The sequence below is a fragment of the Panthera uncia genome (genome assembly GCF_023721935.1).
Source record: "Panthera uncia isolate 11264 chromosome A1 unlocalized genomic scaffold, Puncia_PCG_1.0 HiC_scaffold_17, whole genome shotgun sequence".
Classification (NCBI taxonomy): Eukaryota; Metazoa; Chordata; class Mammalia; order Carnivora; family Felidae; genus Panthera; species Panthera uncia.
In genome coordinates, this window is record NW_026057577.1 from 50,656,217 (window position 1) to 50,680,825 (window position 24,609).

General features: G+C 43.8%; 1 long non-coding RNA gene across 1 annotated transcript in view; it reads right to left on the bottom strand.

Moving 5' to 3' along the window:
* Window positions 1-207: 207 nt before the first annotated feature.
* The window catches only part of LOC125935699 (uncharacterized), a 51,047-nt gene continuing 26,645 nt past the window's right edge, over window positions 208-24,609 (bottom strand). The window contains exons 3-4 of the long non-coding RNA XR_007461765.1: window positions 17,073-17,157; window positions 208-312 (exon numbers count right to left, since the gene is read on the bottom strand). This is a non-coding gene — a long non-coding RNA (uncharacterized LOC125935699). The remainder of the gene's footprint in view (window positions 313-17,072; window positions 17,158-24,609) is intronic.

The window sequence follows — 24,609 nt, forward strand, 5'->3', positions numbered from 1 at the left end:
TACACGCATGTTCCATTCCAATCTATTTGTTAAATATGAGCTAAGTTTAATGTCTTCTTTTTTGTTTTAATAAACAAAAATATGAACAGAGATCTTACACTATGTTTTTATGCTTCACTCTGAAGATCATTCTTTCATTTTAGTCTCATCATGGCTTTCTTGAGTTTCCTCATTAATTCCCTATCCAAGCCTCTTCTACGTACCTGCGAGATGACTTCAAGATCTGGCTTCTTCTTTTATCCTCTTTATTTGCTGAGATGTATCAGATATCTAATACAGCTTGACTGTGTTCCACATTTCACAGTAGGTATTCTAAGAAATAAATATATAAATTATATATACAGTATGTACCAAAGCTGAGCATTGCCAAAGCTTAAGATTTATAGTGGGGTAAAGTAGGTTTGTTGTTGTTTTTCTTCTTCTTCTTCTGTTTTTAAGTAGATCTCAGGTACTCTCATCCATCTTTAAAAAAAAAAAAGTCAGGGGCACCTGGGTGGCTCAGTCGGTTAAGCGTCCGACTTTGGCTCAGGTCATGATCTCACGGTTCATGAGTTCGAGCCCCGCATCAGGCTCTGTGCTGACAGCCTGGAGCCTGCTTCAGATTCTGTGTTTCCCTCTCTCTGCCCCTTCCCCACTCACACTCTGTCTCTCTCTCAAAAATAAATAAACATTAAAAAAAAATTTTTTTTAATAAAAATATAAAAAAAAGTCATTTGGGGGGGCACCTCGGTGGCTCAGTTGGTTAAGCATCTGACTTAAATTCAGGTCATGATCTCAACGGTTCATGAGTTCCAGCCCCACATCGGGCTCTGTGCTGACAGCTCAGAGCCTAGAGTCTGTTTCTGATTCTGTGTCTCCCTCTCCCTCTGCCCCTCCCCTGCTCACACTCTGTCTCTCCAAAAATAAATAGTAAGCATTATTTTTTAAAAAGTCGTTTGGGAATTAAACACTGATGACAATTCTTTGTGTTCTCTCACAGAGTGGAAGAAAGAATAATCTAAGCTTATGCATGCCTTTTCATCTCTGTGTCCTCAGAGTTCGAGCACAGATGCCAGCAAATAGGTGCTTAATAAATGTTTGTTATACTAAATGCTGGCCCCTTACATTTACCTATCCAAGTGGAAATGTACACTTTGCTTCACAATTACTTATCAAGAAATTCTGAGACACATAAATATGTGCTTTCTATAATACAAAAACAAAACTCAGATCATCCTCAAAGGTATCAAATAGAAGGTAAAGAAGAAACAAAAAGAGATTGGACAGCACACTTATAAGTACTCTATCCTCTTAGTTATAAGTACAAATTAATTTCCTTCTAATCTTTACCAAAAAAAAAAGTATGTGGGGGTGTAGAAACAGAAGACGGTGGGTCTTAAGGCAATGAGCAAGGGTCAAAGGATTTTTAATCATCCCTTGTGATCTGTAGTGCATTTCTGTGCCAGGATTATCTCCAAACAGGCCTCAGAAGAAAAGAAGGAGAGAAGGAGGCCAGCTTCCTTTTTAATCCAACATGAAGCTACATTGTGCACAACCCAGATGTCTAGGCTGCAGAAGCCTGTGACAGCTTCAGCAGGAGCAAGGAGAAACTGTTAATGGGGCAGGAGAACCCCAGAAAGCCTGTGGGCCGCCCAGGGCCTCCCTTGGGGCAATTCCTGTGCTTCTGGCTGCCAGACATGATGCATACCTCAGGGGCCTGAGTGAAGGCCTAGGGGGGCCTCTTCCTCTCTCCTCTTGTCTAATTTAACATGGTTTCTTTCTGGCTCCCCTCGAGCTTCAGAAGGGAGTGCTTGCCTACTTGACAGAGTCCTATGGAACTTTTCTTAGTCCCTATTTCGAAATAAGCGCTGGAGGCAGTGTGTCAGGCAAGTGCTGAGAAGCAAGAAATGTGTGCAGGGTTGTGTGTGTGGCTTGGGGGCTGGAAGGGAACCTCGCCACTGACTAGAGGCCTTTTGTTCCTTTCATTTCAAGCTCCTGTTCTTATTGTTTTCACCGAGACATTTTTCTTCCCCAAATGCAAAAACTAGAGCTACACGGCCCATCAATCTCTAGTCCTTTTTATACGAGCAAACTCTGGACTCACTATGGCTAGGAAGCAACAGCACAGCTCCCTCCAAAGGTGCTGACAGTTCACCTCCAGGCTCCCTTCCAGTCTGCAGGCAGGGAAGTGGGGGATATCTGCTCTGGGGCAGTAGTTTCTAGGGGTTCTGCCCTAAGGTACAGAATAGTTACCCTTACTGAGACTTGAGGGGGGTGGGGGTGGGGAAAAGATAGTGACAAGCAGGTTTCAAGCCGGCCTATCAGTCATTTACAGGGAAGACATTCCTTTTAGATTTTCCAAAGTCTACGTTCCCTAATCCGGGCCCTTTTCCCAAGTCTCTGGGCCTCAGCCCTTCATAAGTGAAATGAAAAGGCTGGGCTAGAGGGTCTCCTTACTGCTCTGACCTCCTCTGATCCCATGACCTCCTCATTATCAGGGATGACAGAGACCAGCAGAGACCTGAAAAATCCAGAAGAATGGAAAAACCCCCAGATCTAAATTTTTTCACCTTAGAATATCATGCTTTTCTTTTTTTTAAGTTTATTTATTTTGAGAGAAAGAGACACAGAGAGAGAGACAGAGAGAGAGGGACAGAAAGAGCAGGGGAGGGGCACAGAGATTGAGAGAGAGAGAATATCCCAACCAGGCTCCACGCTGACAGCGTAGAGCCTGACACAGGGCTGAAACCCACAAACTGTGAGATCATGACCTGAGCCGAAACCAAGTGTCCGACACTTAACAGAAGGAGCCACCCAGGCGCCTCTAGAATATCATTTCTTGAGTTGGAATGTGCATGTCCTGAATCATGGAGACGCACACAACAAAAGGTCTGACTCTGGTGGTTTACCCATTTCTCCATCCTGCCCTCTGAAATCCTGAAAATGTCTCTGCTCACCTTTCCAAATATAACTGACTGCTTAAACTACAGCCGTTCTCCCCTCCCCCACCCCAACTTGTCTTTCTCCTTTCTCTCTTGAGTCAGCCCTGTCCCACTGGGAGTGGGGGTGGTGCTTGCTTTAAATGCCCTCTCTTTCATCTCTGCACCCATTTTTTAAATGCTAGCACACATATATTTAACAATACAGCTTTACACAGAATGCTAAGAGGACTTTTCTTATATTTTACAGAGAGACATGAAACATATGGACTTTCTATTAATATTCATACCATGGCACAGCCAAATCTAACTCCTAAATAGATGCATTACAGTTTGTTTGGAGTTTAAAGGCTTAACAACAATAATGAAGGGAGGAGCAAGACTAATTTATTTTACATAACTGAATGAGAGATTAATTTAGGAAATAGGAAATACAATTTAACATGGTCTCCTGTGCCCTGAAGTAGGTGGTGCCAGATTTGGAGGGGTGACTGCTATGTCCAGATAATCACAATCTCTCACTGTGCCGTCTCTCCTTTTGTTCCTTGTAGAGCTCTGTATGGATAGGCTACATGTCAATTCCCACGTTACAGACGTGAATACTGACTTAGTGAGACAATTGAGTTGCCCAAACTGTCAAGGCAATTTAAAGGGTGAATGAAGGGGCACCTGCGTGGTTCATTTGGTTGAGTATCTGTCTGACTCTTGATTTCAGCTCAGGTCATGTTCCCAAGGTCATGGGACTGAGCTCCACGTAGGACTCTGCACTAAGCATGGAGACTGCTTAAGATTCTCTCTTTCTCTCTCCTTCTGCCCAACTTGTACACTCTCCCTCTAAAATGAATGAATGAATGAATGAATGAATGGTGAGTGAAGACTTCCAAGGCTTCTGATTCTTAAACTTCCATCCACAGCACTGTTTAAAATATGGATGATCTTTCTGAAAGAAAGATCACCTGTTTTACCTTCTCTGCTCACCTGTTCCTGGATTGAAAGTTGGGTGAAAGTTGAAGGAAGGGGAAAAAGAGGTCAGCTCAGGGTTAAAACTCTTCTCAAAACAATTCGACCCTTGCCCGGCTGTGCTCAAATGCTGCTTCTGCTTCTAGGATTTGTAGAAGCCCATAATCACAAAAACTATCTTTCCTTTTCTCACATGTAGCTGACCAAAAGTGTGTGGGCAGAATCCAACACACGGGTCACCTTTCTTTTGTCTGAAATGATAAGCTACAGCATTCATGGGGTAGGACACTGGGTGGGACATCTCTGTACAATTTCATCATCTTCCTTGCCTTGTGTCCTTTAGCAGATGTATAAATGTTAAAACTCTTGCTACCAACTAATGAAAACTTTTCATGTTTAATGTGAAATGGAGAAAAACTTACAAACTGGAAGTAACAAGAATATGAATTTAGGAAATATATTGATGTTCTCATTTATTCTAATTCAACAAATTCAACAATGTAGGGAAAAAATATAGTTTCAGCTCTGACTGTGCACAATGTACTGGTAGTTTTATGGGGAGAGACCTATTGTGATTTGTTTCAAAATTCAGTTAAAAATATTGCTGCCCAGTTTTATTTGGGGTTCATGTCAAGGATTTTTTTTTTTCATGGTGCTTTTTTATTGAGGCCCTGAAAAGGTCTACAAATATTCAGAGTATAAAAGAGGTCTTAGAAAAACAAAACAAAAGAAAAAAAGAAAAAACCTCAGGAATGCTAGAATTTTTTTATGAAAAATACTAAACAAAGGGCTTCTCACATTATTTAAACAAGATGAGCTGAAATGTTTATCAGTCCACTTTGTATTGAAAAATTGCAGATCTTTTTTTTTTTTAGTTTTCTAAATCATTTTTTTTTACAATGGTTTTTATGCCCAAATGACAGCATTTCATTCTCTGAAGGCCTCTGACCTGATGTGAACTAAACTTCATACTGATATGGCCGAAGCAGTTTCCGGTTCTCTATTTTGGAGGGATTGGTGAGGGAATATTTCAGGGTGGTCACATCGAAAGTTTGAAATACCCCAGCATATGTGAGCAAAACTTCTTCCGTGACTTGGAGACAGATAACCTGAAGAGCAGAATGAAAAGATGTGCAAACAGGAGATTCTGTTTCAGGGTGTCCCTACCTTTGACCAAATGGTCATTTTTTTAGCACAGTTATCTGGTGATATTACCTTGGCAAAAACCTGTGATAATTTTTTTTAATTTTTTTTTTTAACGTTTATTTATTTTTGAGACAGAGAGAGACAGAGCATGAACAGGGGAGGGTCAGAGAGAGAGGGAGACACAGAATCTGAAACGGGCTCCGGGCTCTGAGCTGTCAGCACAGAGCCCGATGTGGGGCTCGAACTCACAGACCGTGAGATCATGACCTGAGCCAAAGTCGGCCGCTTAACCGACTGAGACACCCAGGCGCCCCAAAGTGTGATAATTTTGAGTTCTTTTAGTGTTGCTGCTGGTTTTAAATGTCTTTCCCCCCCCGCTCAGTTCAGTATTTCTCTTTGGTTCTTGCCTTTCCTCAACACACACACACACACACACACACACACACACACACACACACTCCTACTGGGAAACTTCCCTTTCCTTTTAGTCTTCACCCCACTAGAGCTGGTTGTTTGGATATTGTCATTAACTGAATTGCCTCATTTTTGTTAAAATTATTTCATGTAATCTCTTAAGATGTATATTCATTAGAAGCCTGTTAAAATAGCTTTTAAATCGAATGGATTTCAAAGGCTTCTCTATGCTTCAGTTTCCTCATCTAAAAAAAATGGGGATAGTAACAAGAGCTCTCTCAAAGGAGGCTGAGAGAACTATAATGAAAAGATTCCAGGAAAGCCCTCATTAGGTGCTCAAAAACTATCTGATGTGACTGTTCTAAATTCAGACAGGCATCTTTCATTCTTTGGACCAAGATCTTGCTGGACTAAGGTTGAGGGTACGTGAAGATGCTGAGATGTGCTTCCTTGGACAACTCTGAGAGGAGGCAGGGACAGCATTCAGTCACCCAGTTTATGGTTACCTACCCTTCAGGGTATCTTCCAGTTTCCCTCGGTTTGACCTCACTGGAAAAGGATAAGCTTTCCCTTTCAGATCAAGGAATAAAAAGATGTTCCACTTCTCTGCCAATCCCAAGCTCCATAATGGCCCAAAGTGTGAGGGGAAAACGTAAGCCTCCTCCTCCATGTTAATTCAAATAGCTGCATTAAAGCAGCACACGAAAAGCAGGCTTTTCACTTTGATAAGGTCTCCGTTCATGGGGAAGGTCAGAGACTCGGGATAAGATTTGCCCCAAGAGGGGCCCCTGGCTGCCTCAGTTGGTTAAGCTTTGGACTCTTGGTTTCAGCTCAGGTCATGATCTCATGGTTCATGGGTTCGAGCCCTGCATCAGGCTCTGCACTGACAGTGTGGAGCCTGCTTGGGATTCTCTGTCTCTGTCTCTCTGCCCTTTCCCTACTTGGGTGCTTTTTCTCTCAACATAAATAGATAAACATTAATAAAAAAAAAAAGATTGGCATCTAGAAACAGAATAAGATTAATTGGCCATTATTTATGGAAGCATCCTGTACCAGCCCAATCTTGCCACGTAAAGGGAGTCACAGGCCCCCTTCCCACCCCTTGTCATCAGGGGAAGGAAGTGACAGGGATCTGCCAGGCATCTTGGGATGCTATGTGTGTTTGCAACTTGAGGCAGGATTTCTCATCTCTCTCTTGTTCTCGTTTTGTACGCCTGCTGCCAAGGCATCTCTGACACAACCCACCCAAAACCTCTTCCAGGATCCTCTGCCATGTTGTCCCTGGAGCTGCTTTTTTCCTTTCTGTTTCTGTTTCTCAGAATGTGAAAATTCTCTAGCAAAAGGTTTTTTATTTTGTCATGCTCAAGGTCTCATGTTTTTGTCAAATAAGGAACATCAGGAAGTCAACTGCTCTCTCTCCCTCTCTCTGGAACTCAGCCAGTGCCACACCAACATGGAATTAGAACTCCGGAACTCAAGACCCATGCTTTGTCTGCAAGCTTATCCAACCTGCATCCAGCACCAGAACTTTCCTGAGATCCCTGCCAGATGGGCGTAAGTCAAGATCTAGCATATACGAAGCGAGATCTACATCAGGACGTCACAGAAGGATCAATGAACTAAGTTCATCTCCCTTTCCTTCTAATATCCTCCTGAAAAATAAAAAATCTAATCGACTCTCAGTCACAGTACTTAATGCTAACGAGGCAGCCGGCTTGGGTATGTACTTCACTGTCTTCTGGCTACAGACCATGAGCTCAGGACTTCACCTTCCTCCCTCTCGCTGTCCTCATCTGTCACAGTGACACAGGAACTGTACATCTCCCTGGCTCTTCTTTTAGTCTTTTGCCTCCTTCCTTCCAGGTTGAACCACCCCCCCCACCCCCCGCCAAGGTGTACGCGGTTGATGCTCAGCCTAGGATGCGTGATGCCTGACCTAAACAGACCTTTCTTGGAAGCTTCCTGACTTGACGCAACCACCTTGTGATCACCCAAGTGGAACCTCTGGCAGAGGAGTATGAGTGGCTGATCGCTGAGCACAGGACGGTGAGCTCCAGGAAGCGAGCGTGCACTGCGTGCAGAGGCATTCCCCGAATAGTTTCAGCTGGGGAGGATGGGGCTGTGACTCACGTCCCCAGCGCACGTCTCCGAAGCGGCACGGAGTGGGCGGGGACGCTCACCCTGGGAGGGGGGCGGGGATCACCTGGGGAGGTCAGGCACTGGGGCCGGGAGCACTGACTCCTGCACAAGGGCAGCCACGCTGACTCACAAAGGAAAGCAAGAGGGCGATGACCAAATGTGAAAGAAGCAAGTCGCCTGTGTCAGGGAGGCTCTTAGAGAGACAGGAAGCATGATCAGCTGGAACCAAGCTCAGAAAAGGAAAATTCAGCGCGACTTCATGCCTTTGTTCTCGCTGAAATTTATCAAGATGCGCCTCTGCTGAGCGTAGCACTGGCGATTCTGAGAAGCCAGATGCAGCCGCCCCCTGTTCCTGGGTCCCCGCAGTCAAATGTCTGCAGGGCCTGCAGGGAGGGAGAACCCTGGTTCAGCCTAGCTCCCACCGCCAACATCATCCCCCCCCCGCCCCCCCTTTCCGTGTGATCACTAGAGCTGACATCTGGTGACAGCTTCCCCAGTTTTATGGGCTGTGACCTGCCAAAGCGTGGTGGCCAGCTGAGGGAGACACTCTGCTCCCCAAGATAAGAACCCAGGCACCAGCCTGAGCCAGGCCAGAGGAAGAGGCATATGTTCTCAATGTGTCTACCCAAAGGAAGACACCTTTTTTTTTTTTTTTTTTTTTTTTTAAACACAAAGACCTCCTATAAGCTAGCTGTGGTCTGTTCGCTGAGCCCTGGCTATATGGCAAACTCTGTGTTAAGACTCTGGTGCATATCGTCACAATTCATTTTTACAACAATCCTAAGAGGCAGATTCTTTTAGTATCTTTGTTTTGTGGATGGGGAAACGGAAGCACAGAGGGGTAGATCAATCTGCTCTTACCACATACAGCTATTTGTGTCACGTTTGGAATTTGAACACAGGCCCTGCCCCCTCCTGGTATGATTTTGTTCAGTCCTGACCATGATGATGATGATGATGGCGACTTAAGTCTTGGGGAGTGAGGATGTCTTTTGAGGCTGTGTTCTCAGGAGTCTCTTGGTCAGCCTAATGTGGCCGTTGGGTGAACAGGAAATGGTGGACACTTGAATTCTTAGAGACACTGGCTCCATCCATCTAGGGCAGGCTGTCCCAAGGCCCACCCTCAGGGTAGGATGCGGTTAAAGTGTCCCTGGCTGAGTAGCAGGTCTGGGTGGAAGTCCCCAGGCAGCACAGGGCAACGGGCCCTCTTGATGAACACGGACTTGATGAACACAGACCTGCTCTGTTCCCTCAATGCCCTGAACGTGGTGAACCTTCCGGCTATGCAGGGTATTTATACAGAACTCTCCAGGAAATGACAGATAGGATAGACTGTCATTGGAGGTGTTGCTCTCAAGAGAGACAGCAACCTTTAGTCCAAAAGTTCTGAAGCACGAGTGCCCTTAAAATCAAACTCGCAGCCCAGGAATTGGCATGCTAGCAATTTCCCCAGGCTGTTTTGATGTAAGTAGCTCTTAACACTATTCTTCATGAAACATCACTTCGGGCCTTACATGCCACACGATGTAGGTCGTCTTCCCAGTTAAACAGAACATGCAAAGTGGACACTGAAAGTTTCCCTGTCAAACGAGAGCCAACAGCTCTGGTGTCTTGGCTAAACACCGTATCTTTCTAGGACATTTTATTTTTGAAACAGAACTGAAATGCTTTGCTCACAACCAGTGCAGGTGAGTGTTCTTAGAGGGAGTGGGGGTAGGGCAACAACCTGTGATGCCATCAGTTGCTTTGAAGAAAAATCACAGGAAAAGAATATGGAAGTATGAGTGGTCTGGGCTACATTTTGGAGGGGGGGGGGCTGTGGCGAATGAATGGTTTCCCAATGGTACTGCAAAACTAAAGTTTTTCAGGTATAAAAACAAGTATCTGGAAAATGAGGGCCTATAAGGATTTATGCCTCAGAGTGTGGCTTCTACATCCAAGTTCAGAAATGGGGGGTTTTCAGGGTAGAGGGGGAAGTGCTTCCTTTAATTTCCCACCCAGCCTCCCTCCTGCTTACAGAAGTAACAGGCTTGACCTGGGCTGTGATATGAAAAAATATCATGAAGGCATGTGGCCCAGAAATTTCTCTCCAACCTGCCTGACACGTTATTCATATATGGTTTCCCTTTGCTTCTGGAAGCATTGGGAACTGTAAGATCACCCACATGAAAGTGACTGAGAAGGAACGCCTTACTCCCTTTGTCATATGCCATCTTGGTAGGGATTGCTTACATACCCTGGCAGTTAGCTGAGAGAATGAAGGCAGGTAAGGAAGGATCAGATGGACAATGGGATGGGAGAAGGTGAATGAGACCAGACAGGCCACCTCAAGGGGGTATGTGTGCTCTCCCATGACAAAGGCCAGTTTTGTTCACTCCCTTCATCCATATGTTTACAGGTGGAACTATTCCTATCCTCCCCACCAAAAACCATGAGCTCCCTCTCTCCAGATTGCCCCATTCCTTAGATTCAATACTCTAATTAAGAGTCCAAACAGTTGACCACATCACATATTCTGGCTTCTTCCTTTTTCAAAGAAGTGAGGCAAGTGTATGGTGTGTGTGTGTGTGTGTGTGTGTGTGTGTGTGTGTGTATACATGCATGTGGGAGGTGTATTACAGACTTCTTCCCTTTATACGCCCCCTAGGCCCTTTCATGGGTCCACCAGTTTGGACCATCCTAGGAACTGCACAGACAAGAGGCAGAGGCCAGGAACCTGTCTCTTATGGGGAGATGATTCCAAGGCGGAGCCAAAGCTGCGGCCATTTGCCCTGTGAAAGGAGCTGCCTCCCCGTCAGATGGGAAGGCCAGGGCTCAGCCACCTCAAACCACCTGGCAGCTCCCTGCATTCCGTTCATCAAGTCAGCAGGGCCACAACGGGCACCCGTAAGAAAGGCGTGTCCCTGCTACTTTCCTCTTAGCTGACGCTCAGGGGGCAGACACTCAGGGTCACTAAGCATGTGGGAAGCCAAGGTAGATGGTGAGGCTGGGAAAGGACAGCCTCCTGGGGCCTCAGTTCTGTCAATTCTAAAACAAATGAGTTGATCATAGAATTCCTTTCTGGTTCTTAAGTTGTATGATTCTATAAGATGTCTCCATTGTTGGTTTGGCACACATTTTGATGTGTGTGTATGCAGAGACCTATCACATAGGCGTTTACATTAATTCAATTATATAAGTTTTCTCTTGCATACTTAAAAATGCTGTAAAATTATATTTTGCCTACACATATGCATTATATATTTATACCAACACGATACTGGACAGGGTTATATGCCCAGAACTTTGTATAACTGTACTTTATGGGAGGTTTAAATACTTGTCTAATTTACCTCCAATTGCTCTCGGCTTTAGAACCTAATCCCACAGAAGATGAGATTCCACTGAAATTATTATGTTGCTAGAATGTGCAGAGGGTATAAGGAAAAGAACGTGGGTTTGGAGTCAGATTCATTGGGGTGTGAATCCTGCATTTGAATCTCAGCGATGCTATCATTAGATGGCATCTTGGACAAGTTCCTTAAGTTCTCCTGACCCCAGTTTCTTCATCGTCAAGTAGGAATCAATAATAATACCCACCTCACCGGATTATTATGGAGATTAAATGAAATAGTACATATGACTCTACCATACAGTGTATGTTACTAAGGGACCCAGGACTGTGTATCACTCAGTGTATGATTTATTTGATGTCTACACGGTACAGCCCACGTACACTGGCATATCTAGCATTACTGTTTGACAGCCAAATCAAGCACTTTAGTAGCCATTCATACACCGAAGGAAACTGCTCTGATGCACCTCGAAAGACTCCTAGATCATATTTTCCTAATATGAGTTCCAATTCAGCAGAGGATTCTATAGTCATAAATTTGGAACATTCTGTATGTTCTATGCTCCTCCTTGAGAGTCAGAGTATATTGACACATTAGAGGATTTAAGAATTCCTGCAGTAAAAATACCTGTTTAACCTGGGACATGTTATATCCTCTAATACTTACTAGTATTAGACAAGGTTCCCAGAGCCATTACCTCGGTAAATATTTCCAAAGTGTGCAATTTTTGAGAGCCTAAGTCACTGTTGGCATGTGTTACCCTACCTTCTAGGAGCCCCTGGCTGGGCAGATAGTTAGTTCTATGCGTATTTCTTTTACCAGCACAATGGAAGTCGGTGTTCCTGGGTACCATTGGCATCAGAATCATCCAGAGTGCTTTATAAAAATGTAGCTTCCTTGGATCCACCCCAAAGCTGAATTAGACAAATGGGTCAGAAGTGTGCACTTTAAATAGGCATTGCAAGCATCAACTCAAGTTTGAGATGCACTGGTAGGTGTTAGGAGTTAAATTTAAGCTGGCAGTGATAGAGGCCTCGCCTGCTTCTTGCGCTCGATCTCCAAGTTTGTGGAGCTGATTTACATTTGGTTTAAGGGACAAAAGGGAATCTTTGCCTACCTCTTCGTGTTGGAAGCTCTAGTGAGCAGATTAAAGTCAGTCAGTGTAGTATGGGGTCCTTTAATCTGATGGCTTTCCTGCCCCTGGCCCCCAGAGAACGGGCATCTTCATGTCTACGGGAACTGCTTCTGCCCAAGGGTGGTGTCCCTTGACAAAACTACCCTGTGGCCCGACTCCCCACATAAAGCACTCAGATAAAGGGTGATGTGGAAGGAGAAAAGCAATGAATGGCAGCATGCAGCCTCGGGGATGGAGGTATGGAAAGAAGAGGATGATCTTTAATTATGAGAGGCGCCATATTAGAGGTTTACTCCGCGGGTCAGTGCCCTTGTGCTGTTACTAGGAGTAGTAAGGGTCTCCTTGAAAAGGGAATGGGCCTGAACCCTTGCTCTAACCTTCTGGAAGGCAAACGGGTCTCTTGGGGGACTAGATAAGCCCAGTCTCCAGTCTTACAGTGCAGAGATATGTTCAAGGTCAGGGGCCTCGTGATCCCTCAAGGGTAACCACATGCCTCTGGAGTTAAGCTGGGAGCCTACCTCAAGATACACCTATTTGCCTCTTGAAGAGACAGATATTCCATTGCTATTGCTTCTGCCTTGCCGCACGAATCGTATGTGCTGTGGTGTCTTGCGAGCTACTTATCTGCATGTGCTCCGTTGTGCATATTCAAACGACAAATCAGTTGCCTTTCTTTCCACACTGATCTGAAGGCAGCTCTGTCTGTTGGCTAGACTTCTAATTCCCTAACAGTAGGAAGGGGAGGTTGAACTTCAGCTGTCTCATTCCAAGCAGGAATTCAGGCTCCTTAAATTATGAGAACGGGGTAAAATCTAACAGTTGGCTCCTGCCAACAGGAGATCTCTAGGGGGAAGTGAGAGAGGAAGGAAGAAGGAGCTTTGGAGGCTGGAGCACACTGAGCTAGAGCATTAAGGGTCATGGGGGAAGGGAGTCAGGAAGCCCCTCCTGATGTTGACCTTGCCCCCTCTCTCCTCTTTACTGAGGTGCTTCGCTGAACTTCTGGGAATCTCCCTCCACCTCTTCCCCAAATTTTATCTCCTTCTTCTTCTTCCAGGGAAGAGGGGTAAGTCAACGCAGGAAAGCCATGATACTGAGAGTCATGAGGGAAATCGTGCTACCCAGGCATAACATAGCGTGGTACTTAGAGAGCAAATGGGGCCGGAAGTTGTCTTACTTCCTGTGACTGTACCCTGTGCAGCCCAGTGGGCTGCCCTCCCCACCCCACTCGCCCCCGCCAGTGCTGGACTACTTCCCCTCACCGCAAACACCCGATGTACTTGGAAAACAGCAGTATGTATAACAAATTCAGAAAAGTTGTTGGTGATTTATGGGAGTCTGATTTCCCTCCGAGGACTTTGTGCTTTGTTAAGTGCAGAGGGAGAGGGGCAGTGGTGGCGCTGAGGGCCCTCAGACCATTCCCCTGCCATTCACCTCTGGCCTCTTCAAATGCTTGTGGAGTAGAATTTCTGGTTGAATCATATGGTTTGGGTTGAGAAAAAGGAGGCTGATAAGCGGGGGAAACAGCAAGATGATTTCGAAATGGCATCATTACAATCTGATCAAATAAACCAAGTGACCTTTCTTTCCAAATAACTATCTCATGAAATTACTCTCAATTCCTCCTCTACCTCACCCTGCACCACACGAGCTAGGTGCTGCCCTTCTGCATTCCACGAGACATATGACAACTGGTCAGCTTCCCGCAGAAAGGAAGGACACGCTCTTCCCTTGTAGCTACCATTTCCCATTTAAGAAAGAAGCATCCGTGTTGCATGTTTCCACTGGTCGTCCTGCATGTGCCCATGACTCTTACCCACTTTCCGTTAGATGCCCTGTGCACCCACCAAGTGGAGCTCAAGTGAGTTTCTGACCACCATTGTGTTGCAGCTGCCCTCCATCTGGCTAGTTCTGCCCTGAGTTTTTCTCTGTTCCTAGGCTATCTGTGACATAGTGACCCATTTTACCTCTGTCTGTTCAGAAGTGGCTGTTGTGGTGGGGAGAGGGATGAATCACTTTGTATCCATAACAATGCAAGCGATCCCCAAACATCAGACACTTTTTACTGTTCAAAGTCCTCGAACAGGCTTTGAAGGAAACTCCACAAAGCAGTTACCTCTGGCTCAACACCTGGGATGATGCTGCCCAACCCGAAATAGAAAACTCGAGAAACTACCTCAGCGCCACTGGAGATACAAGTTTCGAACAGAAAGACCGGGTCGCTCTAACCGCTTCAGCATATTTCCTTCCAGCCAAGCAATAAGCCCACGGTACAGCGGAATTCCAGAGACTTCCTGACTTAGCACAAAGCTGCCATTTTGTCATGTCTCCATTTGAGTCCTGCCATTAGTCGGCCTAATGGTACCATAACTAATAAATCAGGTAGAGCCCGGCTGCCTCCTAAAAGATGGATTTGCCTTGATTCTCTGTACCACATGCAAGCAAGCAGTAATTTATACACTGCCTGGAAACCAGTAGCACAAACACTGATAAGTAAATGTTCGGTTGAAGCCGAATTCCCCCTACTCTTCATGAAAGAAACTTGGATGCTGACTCTCAAGTGTCAATCATCTTGAATCATGCTGCTGTCGAATTTAGCTAATGTGCTTTTCAAAGTAGCGTCTCCCATTAAGCCAAATGATGCCTTCAGGCACAGTGTTCCTTTAAAATGCTCTGCCATATTTGAGTAGAAAATAGATGTGGAAAAATGTTAAGTCTATTTGGACAATTGGTTATATAGCCAGGGTTAAATGTTTGTATTTCACATTACTATTTTTAATCAAAAGTTCTCAAATAATTACAGCCTAAAGGAAACCGCAGTAAACATTTTAACCAGAAATTTACTCACTGTATTGGATAATTACCAAAGAATAAATAAATAGCATTTATGAAGGGGGAAGAAAGAAGAGTTGACATTGTTCAAAGTTGCCAACTTCCAAGAACAGAATCTCTACCCCACGGCTTCCCTCGGTCCTCCAGACCCCTCTTAGCTCCTCTTCCCACCTTACCCAGGAACTCAACCACCTTCTGCACTTTCCCTCCATTTCTCCCCGTGGAAACTTGCCCAACGGAAAAGATCTGGAAAGTCATTTTCATTACGGTGTACATGACTGATAATCTAAGTGTTACATGTTTTCAGATTATTCACTTATTTTAACGTACTGCATAACGTTTTAGTCTAAAGAAATAAGCCCTAATGGGAAACTCAGCAGCCAGACCATGGGTGAAAAATGATTTTTGCCAATAAGCGTAGTGGCAATAGAGGAATGCCTTCTCAACCCAAGTGAGATCTTAATAGCACAGAAGTTTTGGAGCTACTAATGTACGTGGAAGAAAACAAAATATTTGACAAGTCCAGTTTTAAAAATATAGTTGTGCTCCAAAAATGTAAGTGGCCTCACTAAATGTAGTCAATACAGTATGTGACATTTGGGTTTTGGAAAAATTAGCAAGAATACATACTGAGAACCTGCTCCCCACACACATTTTTAAAGAGTTTACTATATAGGGGCGCCTGGGTGGCTCAGTTGGTTGAGCTTCCGACTTCGGCTCAGGTCATGATCTCACAGTCTGTGAGTTCGATCCCCGGGTCAGGCTCTGTGCTGACAGCTCGGAGCCTGGAGCCTGCTTTGGATTCTGTGTCTCCCTCTTTCTGACCCTTCCCCATTCAAGCTCTGACTCTCTCTGTCTCAAAAATAAATAAACATTAAAAAAAATTTTTTAAAGAGTTTACTATGCAGTCTTACATTAAGGGGATGGAAAAGGAGTAAAGCAGAGAAAGATCCCAGAGGTTCCTGGAGGACCAAAAACTAGAAGACCATGGGACCTAAGTCTACTGCTCTCAGGTGCTCCATACATGTGGGGAGGAAGGAACCTGGCGAAAGGCTGTAAAACTAGGTCACTACCACGACACTGGTGACCTTTATTGAGGAGAATTCCAGAAGCCATTGTTCTCATGATAAAGACCAAACATCTCAAGGCCCTGGGTAATCTGGCCCCTGCCAACTTCTCATGTCTCTGCATCACCTCCCACCCTCACCCCAGCTCTTTGTGCTCCAGCCAAGGGTCTTTACACTTGCACTCTCCGAGTCTGAAACACTCTTACATTCCCCCGACTGTTCTAGTGAATTCTTGCTCACCCTTCAAAGCGCAGCTCAGTGGTTCTATCCTCTGAGAAGCCAGCGTGATTCCTCAGACTGGACAAAATTTTCTGTTTTCACAACTCCTACTCTTTCCCTCCAAAGCCACTTTTCCTACTTTGTAATTATCTGTTCGTGTGACCGTTAATTCGTGCCTGTGTCCCCTACTGCTCTGTATGTATCACAAAGATGGGCCATATCTCGTTATTTTACCTTTGTGTTCCCAGTGCCACGTACAGCGTTTGGCACATAACGTGTACTCCATAAATGTTAATAATCAAAATTTTTTCTCACCATGTGCTATGAACCGAATGTTTGTGTTCCCCACAAAATTTGTATGTTGAAGCCTCATCCCCAGTGTGATGGTATTTACAGGTGAGGCCTCTGGGAGACAATTAAGTCATGAAGGTAGAGCCTTCAGGAATGGGATGAATATCCTTTTAAGAAAAGATCTTTCTCCACCATGTGAAGTGATAGCAAGAAGGCATCTGTCTGCGAACCAGGAAGAGGCCTCTCACTAGACACCAAATTGGCCGGCACTTTGATTTCAGATTTCCCAACCTCTGGAACCGTGAGAAATAAATTTCTGTTGGTTAAGCCATCCAGTCTATGGCATTCTGTTAGAGCAGCTTGAACTAAGACAGCAAGGCAGCTCAGGACAGACAACAAGCTGTGTAGTCTTGAGCACATGGCTTAAGTTCTCCAAACCTCAGTTTCATTTCATTGTGGTATAAACGACCCATAACCTCTCTACCATGACATTAATAACAGCACCCACTTCTGAGGATTGTTTTGGGCATGAAATGAAACAATACATGCATATCATGTCTGGTACGTATGGAGTACAAACACTCAATAAACATTTCTTATTACTGCTGCTACAACTTACCTCTGTGCACCAGCTATCTCATCCATCAGGTGATGGTTTCGAAGGTTCCTTCTGGTTTCAAACACACTAGGACTCCTAAGTAATCCTAAAAGAAAAGTTCGTCGTCATCTGGATTTGTCAACTTGGCAACTTTAACAATCAATATACTAATCTTTTTTCTCAGTTACAAAACTTCTGCAGGCACCAGCAATGATTCATCAGCTTGTAAGACGCATGAATTTAGGGCATGACCATTAATTTTATGAACTTGCATCACATGTACCAGAACTCCTCTTTTCTTCTCACAAGATTCTAGGAAGTGTAAGGAGGAGGTGATACGGAATGATGAAGCTCCATTTCCATCTGCTGTCCCAAACGGGGCGGGGGGGGGGCATATTTTAACTTTTGATGATCTGACAACAGGGTAGATATATATGCCCGTATTTGAAAGAGGAAAAAGCCCAGAAAATCAAAAGTAAGATATTCGTATCACACAAGTCAAAGTATTAAACAGAGGCCTGTGTGCAACTCTGTGGTTTGCAAACTCTGTCATAGATCTTTCTTGATTTCAACCCACATGTAAGAAGTAATGTTCGTTATCTGGTAATTAATTGCGTACACTGTTTTACTTCCAGTAAAAAACATACTCTATGCTCTTATGTTTAATGGACAGTTTTATGCCCATTTTATGCATGAGAAAGTTGAGGACCTATGAGGGAAGATAATTACCTAAAAATCACACAGCTAATCAGGCATGAGACCCATGCCAAATAAGCCCAAAGGTTTAAGCCTCATGATCAGACACCCCACTTCCCTGTGTTTACCTGCCAAGTCTGTAAGTGTGAGCTGTATTTCATGTTTGTTTCCCATAAATACATCCTTATTGATAATGTCAATAAAGTAAATTTCATCACGCACTTGGAAGGGCTCTGTCTTCATCCTGGCAATGTTTTGCCTTCCAGAAGAACAAAACAATGCACCATAGTTTCCAAGTACCTTTCATTTGTCCCTGGGACCTTTGCTATTTGGATTATACTTCCTCCTTCCCAGACCTTAGCAAATATAATACTTTGGTCCAAATAATTGTGCCTGTAATAAAGACAATTTCAATGGCAAGCACCCTTTCCCCAAACTCCTATGTCTTTTTAGTGCTTTATTTTAGGCTGATCCATACTATCTAAAAATGTTTCAATAATATCTGAAGCTAGAGGAGGGCACAGTGACAAGAAAAAAAATTTATTAAAACAGACAATCAATGTTGGTATAAAGTTTTATAGTTTACCAAGTTGCAAAGCTAAAAGTCATGGGACTTTAAGCAAACCTCGTGAGGTAGCTAAAGCAGGCAGGTCTCATGATTCCCATTTCATAAATGAGGAAAATGAGGTTCATTCAGATTTTTTTTACTTCAAATTCTGTGCTAGAGCTATAGTTACACAAGACTCCTGAGGACTTCATTATTAGTGTTATTTTTTATGACTCTTACCCTTCAAAATCAGAAGGGCATTTGCCTGAACTTTCATGCTCATGAGCAAGCAAAGAAATCAGAATTGGTATCATCAGCCAAAATTCACTTAAAATAAGTTTATTTATTATTCTCCAGATACGCTTTGGACAAGTTATTTTTAAAACAATTGTGCATCAGTAAAAGTCCATAGGAACAATGAACACTCCATAGACTTCTGGTGGAGAAAGTGAATTCAGAACAGACCTTGATATGCTGTCAAAATGAAACAATGCCTGGGCAAGTTCCATTACTGTTGCACAAACAAAACCAAGGAAATGGGAGAAGAAAGGAGAAAAGTAAAGTATATTTATGTCCTGCAGGGCTGGAGCTTTGGCAGGAAATTCCAAGTGAGAGTTCTCGTCAGTGCTCTACCAGTTGACCCTGGGATTGTGGAACCTTTGCACGGTCAACTCCAACCAGGCATGTGGTTAGCCCACAGGCTCCAGAGGCTGGAGGGGCCTGGGCCTCCCTTACATTTCCCATGTTCCCCAAAACCTGGCCACTCCATCTATAGGGCAGTTTCCCTTCTTGCTCCTACAGGACTTGCACACCTGCAATTTAAAGCAGGAAGAGCTGCCTGTCTCCCCTCACCCTTTCCACTGCTCCTACATCCATTGTTTACTGAACCCTGTCTAAGTAAATGTTTGATTTTGCATTCGATACCTCTTACCTGGGAATAGATGACTTAGGTAACTTGAAGAGACAGGCTATATGCCTGACACACAGTAGATATTCTCAAATTATATTACATAACAATCACTTGGAATGGTCTTTTTTTTTTTTAATGTTTATTTTTGAGAGAGAGAGAGACAGAGTGTGAGCAGGGAAGAGTCAGAGAGGGAGACACAGATACAAAGCAAGCTCTAGGCTCTGAGCTGTCAGTACAGAGCCTGCTGTGGGACTCAAACTCAGGGACCACGAGATCATGACCTGAGCTGAAGTCGGACTCTTAACCGACTGAGCCACCCAGGCATCCCTGGAATGCCCATTTCAAAAGCAGATTTCTAGGTCCTATCCCTGGAGATTCTGATTTAGTAGGCTTGGGATGGGACCCAATATCTGGATTCTAATCAAACACTCCAGACGATTTTGATGTAGGGGATCTAGGATAGTGCTCTCAGAAATAACATAGCAAGTGCTAAATAACTGAATAAAAGAAAAAAATACATCTTGAATGAGTATCACTGGTTGAATAGTGTCTCTCACATTTGCCTTGCCAGAAGAATTATGGGGATACTCATTAAAAATACTGATTCCTAGGCCTACCCCAGACCTAGTATTCACGATTTCCAGAGAAGGCATCTGGGAATCTAAATTCTTAAATAGGTGCCCCAAATGAATCTTCTGATGAGGCACCTTTGAGGAATACTATCATATACTATGAATTCTGTCATGTCCCCAACACTTACTTCTTGTCCTTTGAAGCAGAGACTTGGGGTGACCACATCCGAGCTCTTATTGTCTTACGGAAATGGCTCCTTCACTGGAGGACCGTTTTAGCGCAAATTAGACCTATCAGCCAGACCCCAGACACTACTACTTCCAGTAAATAACCACCCTCAGCACAGAACCCAACATGAGGCTCAATCCCACGACCCTGGGATCATGACCCGAGCTGAAATCAAGAGTTGGAAGCTCAACCGACTGAGCCACCCAGGCGCCCCTCAGTCTCTACTATTTTAAATGATAGCTTTTCAGTTGTGTAAGCCTAACAGAGCTTGGGAATACTGATGTATTTTCAAGATTCCCCTCTACGTTCCCTCTCTCACCCCTTGATATGAGGCTTGAGAATGCTAACTATGTTCAAGGTAATGCCTGGTAATTTTGCCCAGGTTTGGTTAATATATCTTTCCCTATTTAATCTGTGCATGCTCCATGTCCTAACATCTATTCCTTACCAGACCAGAAGTTTTTAAATGTGCAAGCCTATTGTGCCTGGGGAAAAATGTTGAACTTTTGCCTTTGTAATAAGATATGCTCCAATTACCAACTTTAGCAATTTAATATAGTTGAATAATAACTGAATGAGACACTTTGTCACTCAGTCATTATTCAAGCTCCTACTGGGGGTGGAGTGAGATGTTGCTGGAGGTCAGCCTATTCCCGGGGGAGCTTAGCCGCACAAATCGACTGAGAGATTTTTTTTTAAAAAACAATGTTACAAAAATGAAAAATTCCAGGAAATAGAAGTCAAACTGCAGATTTTCAAAACACTATAAAAGCTCAAGTTCAATTTTTAAAAATGGCATCATGCTTGGTGTTAATTTATATGCATGGATACTATGTTGGAGAGATAGAGCAACCACCTGGATAATTCAATCTAAGGAGTGCTTTGTAGGTGGACGGGATCCAAATAGATGAGATCATTTTCACATGGGCTAGAGATACGTGAAAATTTCCCCTCACCCTACACTGCATGTTACCTCAGATTCTGAAGACACTCCAGGATCCATTACAAGCTTCAAGCACTTTACCTTGCTTTGATGTGTACCAAGACATTTCTCTTGAAAATTCAAGGTCTCTGTATTTATATGTGAACCCTGAAGAAGCCAAGGATTTTTGTTTATTTTAGTTTTTTCTTTCTTTCTTTCTTTCAGGGGTACTGTTCCTATATCTAGGACTGAGGCTTCATTTGCCAATGAAGAAACTATCATAGGCAGACTTTGAATTTCTGTACTTAGTGTATATAATGTGTTCTAGAGTCTCACGAAAGTTAATCAGGGAAAATCCAAATGGCAGCCTTAGAGAAATAGGGTGTGGTCATTTGGGAAGGCTGCCTCTCCCTCTGGAAGGGCACCTGGTTAAAATGAGGCTGGGTCACAGAGTGTTGGGTCAGTAATGGCTGCCGTAGGGTAGGGATAGATGAAAGCTCTCAGGAAAGATATGGCACTCTTCCAGGGCATAGGAATCCTGATTCCTGCAGACCCGCAGTGCTCATTTTGTGTGTGAACATCACTACCAAAGAGGTAATAAAAGTTTCTTCATTTCATATTTCTACAGCAAGGCAAGACCTCACTGGCTGTCTAGCCCAGGGATATTTCACTAGAAGATGTAGGACACTTGCAGGAGTTCTGGAAAAAGTTCTGAAAGGTATAGAAAGCCCTGAGAGACAGATACCCCAGCAAAAGAGGACCAGAGATCTCATGGGAGTAGCTCTTCATCATTCACCTCCTCTCCTATCCCTACCCCACTGTATGCCAATCCCTAGGGTTTTATAAGCTCCTGACCGGGTTGAGGGACCAAGCACAGGTCAAAAAACAAAAACAAAAACAAAAACAAAAACACCCCAGGTCTGGGCTGACAAATTATTTAAGGCATCTCAAGGGGTTTTTCAATTATTTATAATCTGTGACAGTGATACCTACTTTTGTTAACCAAAATTTGTATCATTTCTGGGGTATCATAAATAGAAATGCTTACAGTCAGGTAAGCATTCACGCAATAGATGGGTTTCCTTGACAGGAGAACTAGCCAAATGATGGATTTCTTGAAAGTCACCAAAGATATCACTCTTACATGGACACAGATAGAAGTTAAAAAACACTTTGCCTAAAGCATATACATTTCTCCATTTTATCCATGCCCTATGAACACAGAGAAAATCCTAATCTTTGCATCATATTTCAGCTCAGGGAACAGAACTGCTTATCTGAAAAGATGCAGTGGCCCTGGCCCGAAGAATATTCAGCTTTTGTCCCAGTGGAATCAAAATCCTCCTTTCCCTGTCTTGGTCCACCTTGAACTGGTTTTTAGAGAGAAACAGATTGATTGCCCTATAGTGGAGATGGCAAGAGAAACTCTAAGCCACATACTGGTAAATGCGATGCCTCCATCAGCATCACATGCCCCTTTGGAAGCAAACGGAATGATCTTGGTTATGGTCTTCAGTTGTGTCCAAGCTATGGCCTTACCTGACTACTCATCTTCCCTCATTTGAGCCTGATCTGATGACCACACCCCATCTCTACATCAACACCAGCTCAAGTTCCTCCTTCGGACCGACTCCTTCTTGCTATGCCAAGGGCCACTCTTAGCCTCTGTTTCTGATTTTATCAGCTTTAGTCTAGCAAGTCTTAGTCTAAGCTGCCATAGTGGATTATTCAAGCTGAACACATATATGTCTGCTAGCTCAACCGAGGCCCATGCACATCAGGAAGACCTAACCTCGTCCGAGGCCCTTGCTCTGGCTCAGCGCCTCTGGCATCTGTTGCACAACTGGGCACTACGGGAAGCATGGTTGCCATCCACAAAGACCAAGATGGAAAATATAAGCCATTCATTTGGCAACAATGTTGGCATCTTCTTTAATTCATGCTGCCAAGCCCTGACCAGAAAGATCTTGGCCTGTTTATTGCCCAATGCAGTCAGTCCAGACTCAAGGCAGCTCGTCATGGTGAGTAGAGCCAGGTCATGGTGGGCAGAGCCAGCTCTAATGAGATTTATACATTCAAGAAAAGGAAAAGAGAAGGTGATCCAGACTCCATATCAGCCTGTGCCCACCAGACCCAAGCTAGAGGAAAATCTAGAAAACTTCATGAAACTAAACAGGAAAAAGTTTTTTTTTTTAATTATTATTATTTAGAAAATGACCAAAAATATTCTCCTCTTTAAATATTTTGATTTGGTTTTCATAGGAAAAACTGAATATGTTTTCTGCCCATATAAAGTTGTGTGATCTTTTTCCAGGAATAATGGAAATAGTAAAATAGATGTGGAAAAGTAAGCAACTGGAGTAGGGGACATGTTAAAATATAGAGAAGAGCTGTGTCACTGCTGCCTACAGAGTGATAATCCCATGTCCCAAGTGATCTTGAAAGCACCTTAAAGAAGCCAGGGAGAAAAGTAAGCACTTGCGAATACATTTCTCTCATTTTATCCTCTCCCCAAATCTTTCAAGTTAAGTGTTATTTCCCCCATTTTGCCAAGAAGGAAACCGAGGCAGCCTCACAGAAGTGAAAGCATTGCTCAAGGTGGCAAAACTAACAAGTGGTTGTGTTGGGAGATGAGCCCAGTCTACCAGACACCAAGGCTCATAACTGCCTCCAATTAAGGACTGTCATTAACTTAGACAACTGTCTTCTCCCAGAAGCATACGCCGAAAGAAGTTTACCAACATTCCAAGACAATGTCATCAGGGAGAGCATGGTCAAGTTACCATTGAAGGAGTCCTTCCAGTACATTTCCCAAAACTAATACTGGAAGTGTTGGAAGGTGAGTTTGGTAATTGGTTGACTTTTAATAGACGATTTATTTTAAGCTGCCTGGCCTGATGATGCAACAAGGAAGGGAATGAGCTTGGTTTGCAGACAGATTTCTGATCTTCTGGGAAGTGTTTCTGCTTTAATAAGCTTTGACTCTCAAAGGAAATTCCTAAGGACACTCAGTCACCTGGCTGAGCTGCCAGGTCTGTAAATACACACCTGCCCATGTGCACACAAATGTACCAGAATAGATAATTCTGTAGTGAGGGCAGTGCTGCTTTCATCAGGGAGCAGTCTATTGTAAATAGCAAGGAGAAGACTGTTGGGAGGAAATGTTTTTTTTCTTTTAACTTGGGTCCAGTGATTGGAAACTGCAAATTAATGACCACAGATAGATTAACAGGAGAAGAGACAAGGTTTGCTTATGTCTACGCGTGGTACTACTCAGTGATGGGTAACTCACTCAACAGCCAAGGATAAGAAGAGGCTTTTGGCGGGGTGGGGGGGGACTTTTTGATGCCAGTGGGAATGGGCGGTCTGTCTCTAAGGCAGCTGAATTCACAGCAAACTCCCATTCGAGGGGGGTTAATGGCAGGTGTATACTGTGGAGGCTCTGCTTCAGTCAGCTAAGAGGAGTTAAAATAAGATTTATTTCTGTATCTTTTTTAGCTCAAAGGTTTTCACTTTAAAATCACCTCTGGAAGTCTGAATGGCTCCCCACATTCTCTCCATCTGAAACTTCCCTAGAAGTTTCATGAAGAAGAAGAAGAAGAAGGAGAAGAAGGAGAAGAAGAAGGAGAAGAAGAAGGAGAAGAAGAAGAAGAAGAAGAAGAAGAAGAAGAAGAAGAAGAAG